This window comes from Phocoena phocoena, chromosome 7, assembly GCF_963924675.1.
Source record: "Phocoena phocoena chromosome 7, mPhoPho1.1, whole genome shotgun sequence".
NCBI lineage: Eukaryota > Metazoa > Chordata > Mammalia > Artiodactyla > Phocoenidae > Phocoena > Phocoena phocoena.
This window is the reverse complement of record NC_089225.1, coordinates 80,622,196-80,627,402: the sequence shown is the minus strand read 5'-3', so window position 1 is coordinate 80,627,402 and position 5,207 is coordinate 80,622,196.

Genomic DNA, 5,207 nt, shown 5'->3' with positions numbered 1-5,207 from the left:
AAACTTAGGACATTATGAAGTCTGTCTGGATCTAGGTGTAGCCCTTATTCTGATATCCGATGCCCTAAATATCAAACCTGGGTTTGGGCAAACTGCAATTTTTCCTTGGTGACCTTACATCCCTTTAAGGCTAAAAGCTTTAGCAAGTAGATGCTGTCTTCCTGTGAGGGGGCTTGAGAAGGAGAGCAAAGAAGCAAATCATCCACATATAGCAACAAAGTAGAACCTCAAGGGAACTTTATATCATCCAGAACAGGCTTCAGGATTTGTGAGACTAAGGATTCTGAGTAAAAACCCTGAGGCATTAGTGTCCAGGTGAATTGTTTTTCTTCCCAAGTGAAGACAAAATGGTATCGGCTAGCTTCATCAATCAGAATACTGAAGAATTCACTACATGAATCAATTACAGTAAAGAATTTACTCTGGTGGGAATGGGTATTAGTAATGTGTAAGGGTTAGGGACAACAGGGTGTCAAGGGAGAGCAATGTTGTTTATTGCTTGGAGGTCCTGGACAAACCTCCACCGTGGGCCCTTGGGTTTTCTCACCAGTAAAATGGGGGTATTACAGGGACTAGTACAAAGGATACTGAGGCCTTGAGCCTTGTATTCTTTTATTATGGGCTCTATGCATTGAAGGACTTCTTTACTTGTAGGGTATTGATTAATTCTGTGAGGAGGCTTTGAAGGATCTATTTGAATCTTGATGGGAGGTGTGCTGTGAATTTTGCCAATATCGGTTGGAGATTTTGCCCATAAGGAGGATGGTAGCTCCTAATTCAATAGGGACAAATGATCAGTGTTTCCACAATCATTTCTAGTGCCATGAGAGATGGAGCAAATAAAAGACATCATAGGGTCATTTGATTCACCTTGTTGGCTGCTGTGATGACTCAAATTCTAGAATTATTCCCCCTTTTGGGAGCAAGAAATTCTGCCATGATACTTGTCTAAGAAGTTTCAGCCTAATAAATGGATAGAAGAGGAGGAACTAAGGAGAAAAGGGTGTATATGTCTCAAAGGGTCTAAATGAAAGGGAATCAGTTCAGAGACAGGAATCTCTTTTGGCTCATTAGGGCTTCCCACTCTTTGAACTGTTTTAGTACTCCGAAGCAGGGGCTGCTTTACAGTAGTGCGGTTGAGCACTGAGAGTGTGGCTCTGATGTCTGTTAGGACTGGAAGAGATTCATTCCCAACCTGGGGAAATATTTCTCCAAGCCAATTATGAGGGAGGGTTGGGAAGAGCCCCTTTAGTTCCTTGGCACCCCATCATTGAGAATTGGGAGGCTGTTGGAAAGGCTGGTTAAAGGGCTGAAGGCACCTGAAGTGCTTGAATCTGTAAAATCTTTTTTCCAGTGTCCTAGCTCTTTGTAGTAGTAGCAGAAACTAGGAGGGTTCTGGTCTTATTTAGGGACCCTCAATTGCTGGAGTTGAAGATTAAGAATTTTGGCCGTCTTCCTTATAGGTGAGTCATCTAGAGTGTGAGAGCACTGGTTTGTCAGATTCACTAAATCTGGAGTGGAAATAATTTTGCATTCCATTCTGGCCTTTTTTACTTGAAGGGAAAGATGCCAGTTCAGCCCATTAATAAACATTGAGCTAAAACCCACCTGGGTGGAATCAACATCTGAAAGAAAACCAGAATTTTCTTTAAAAATTATCTGAAGTCAACTGTAAGAGTCATGAACAGTTTCATCAGGTTTTTGTGTACAAGGCTGAATTTTGTTCCAGTCAACAGGCTTTGGAAAAGCCCTAGGAATTGGTCAGTGAAGTCTGGTAGCAACTGCCCAAGCCTGATAATATAACAAGGTAGTGGGCTGGTTTCCTGTTTGTAATTTTAGAAACCTTTTAGGATTTTTTCAGTTAGCAGTTTTCATCCAATAGTGGGCAGACCTTCACTGACAAGTGTATGAACTAGCTGATATAAGTCAGAGAAACCAGACTGATAAGTTTGAATGACTATAGTAAATTCCTCAGCAAATCTGTGAGAATCTTTGGTTACTTTGGGAAAATATTTGACTATGGCTCACAGTTCAGCTTTAGTCTAGGGAATATAAGAAATTAAGGGTTTAGCCTCTGGATCCTCAGCAGGCTCAATTTTAAAGGGACAGGTTCTGATAAATTCAGAGGAAAAGGAGTGGGGAGAGTTTCAGAGAAAAAGGGAAGTTCAGAGAGAGAATTACTATGGAGGAACTGAGGGCATTAAAGGAAGGGAGGAAGATGGCACTGGAGGTGGAGCCTGAGACAAAGAAGCCTGAGGCTTTGGGAGACATTTCCTTTAATTGTTTATTTCCCTCAGTTAATCTTAAAATCTTATTTTGCAGAGAGGCAATTTTACATTCAGAAGCCTCAAAATAACAATCAAAATAGGCATTCCATTCAGTTCTGGAAGTTTTAGAGCTATTGTAATAATATAAATTGGTTTTAAGAAAATTAAGTTTGGGGATTTCAAAAGTTCCCCATAATGGCCATTGATATTCTATTTTTTATTTTTTGGCTTCACCGAGTGGCTTTCAGGATCTTAGTTCCCTGACCAGGGATAGAATCTGGGCCCTGACAGTGAGAGCGCAGAGTCCTAACAACTGGACTGCCAGGGAATTACCATTATTTTAAATTGCCTTTGGTCAAGTCAGTCCATTTAGTCAGAAATGTGCATGAGGAAGGACAATGCATTTTAAACATGAAATCAGCCAGAGTCCCTCTCTAGGGTGGGGCCTCCTCAAAATATTTGATAACTGGGGTATCATTTCTCAGAGGTTTTTCTCCAGAGTAACAGAATAATTTTTTAAAAAATATATTATATTTAATAATATATACGTATTTATTGAAGTATAGTTGATTTACAATGTTGTGCTAATTTCTGCTGTACAGCAAAGTGATTCAGTTATACATACACATATATTCTTTTTTATATTCTTTTCATTATGGTTTATCACAGGATATTGTATATAGTTCCCTGTGCTATACAGTAGGACCTTGTTGTTTATCCATTCTGTATATAATAGTTTGCATCTGCTAACCCCAAATTCTCACTCCATCCCTCATTTATCCCCCTCCCCTTTGGCAACCACAAGTCTGTTCAGTATGTCTGTGAGCCTGTTTCTGTTTCATAGATAAGTTCTTTTGTGTCATATTTTAGATTCCACGTATAAGTGATATCATATGGTATTTCTCTTTCTCCTTCAGACTTATTTCACTTAGTATGATAATCTCTAGGTCCATCCATGTTGCTGCAAATGGCATTATTTCATTCTTTTTTATGGCTGAGTAGTATTCCATTGTCTATATGTACCACTTCTTCTTTATCCATTCATCTATTGATGGACATTTAGGTTGTGTCCATGTCTTGGCTATTGTAAATAGTGCTACTATGAACACTAGGGTGTATGTATCTTTTTGATTATGGTTTTGTCTGGATATATGCCCAGAAATGGGATTGCTGGATCATATGGCAACTCTATTTTTAGTTTTTTGATGAACATCTGTACTGTTTTCCATAGTGGCTGCACCAACTTACATTCCTACCAACAGCATTTCCCATACCCTCTCCAGCATTTGTTATTTGTAGATGTTTTAATGATGGCCATTCTGACCAGTGTGAGGTGGTATCTCATTATAGTTTCGATTTGCATTTCTCTAATAATTAGCAAAGTTGAGCATCTTTTCATGTGCCTATTGGCCATCTGTATGTCTTCTTTGGAGTAATGTCTATTTAGATCTTCTGCCCATTTTTTGATTGGGTTGTTTTTTGTTGTTGTTGAGTTATATGAACTGTTTGTATATTTTGGAAATTAAGCCCTTGTCAGTTGCATCATTTGCAAATATTTTCTCCTATTCCGTAGGTTGTCTTTTTGTTTTGTTTATGGTTTCCTTTGCCATGCAAAAGTTTGTAAGTTTGATGAGGTCCCTTTTGGGTTTTTTTTGACCACACTGCATGGCTGTGGGATCTCAGTTCCCTGACCAGTGATTGAACCCAGGCCATGGCAGTGAAAGCCTGGAATCCTAACCACTAGGCCACCAGGGAATTCCCCATTTGTTTAGTTTTGCTTTTATTTCTATTGCCTTGGGAGACTGACCTAAGAAAACATTGGTACGATTTATGTCAGAGAATGTTTTGCCTAATTCTAGGAATTTTATGGTGTCGTGTCTTATATTTAAGTCTTTAAGCCATCTTGAGTTTATTTTTGTGTATGGTGTTGAAGGTGTGTTCTAACTTCATTGATTTACATGCGGCTGTCCAACTTTCCCAATACCACTTGCTAAAGAGACTGTCTTTTCCCCATTGTATATTCTTGCCTCCTTTGTCGAAGATTAATTGCCTTTAGGTGTGTGGGTTTATTTCTGGGCTCTCTATTCTGTTCCATTGATCCATATGTCTGTTTTTGTGCCAATACCATGCTGTTTTGATTACTGAAGCTTTGTAGTATTGTCTGAAGTCTGGGAGGGTTATGCCTTCTGCTTTGTTCTTTTTCTTCAGGATTGCTTTGGCAGTTCTGGGTCTTTTATGATTCCATATACATTTTGGGATTATTTGTTCTAGTTCTGTGAGAAATGTCCTGGATAATTTGATAGGGATTGCATTAAATCTGTAGATTGCTTTGGGTTGTATGACCATTTAAACACTATTAATTCTTCCAATCCAAGAGCATGGGATATCTTTCCACTCTAAAAGAATACTTTTCAACAACTTACAGCTCAAACAACTCAATTCAAATAGCTTAAACAGTCAAATATCTCAAACAACTTATAGCTCAAACAGCCTTCAGGCCTAATACCAGTAAGTTCTAAGGAAACAGCTTGATCCCTGAGGAGCCAGGCTGAAGACTTCTCAGCCAGTTCCCATAGAACAATCCCTATTCCAATGGAATAGGTGGACAGCTGAATTGACACAGTTTCCGTGAAACAGCTCCTGTTGCAGTAGTAATGGGCCAAAGGCTTCTCAGCCAGCTTCAGTTGAAACAGCCTGATCTCAGAATCAGAATAAAGTGCCAAATGAGTACTCACATACAGAACAAGGCCTTAACCAGAAAGGACAAAACCTTAAAATAGATCCTGAATAAGTCCTGGAGAGCTTCTAGTGCAAAGAGGCTGGAAACCTGAGTCCAAGAGAAAGACATACCTTCAAACTTCAGGGTCAGCAAGAAAAGCAGTGAGCTCACTGGGCTTAATTGTGGTTACTGCACCTGTTGGCTCATCTGCCCCAGAGCCA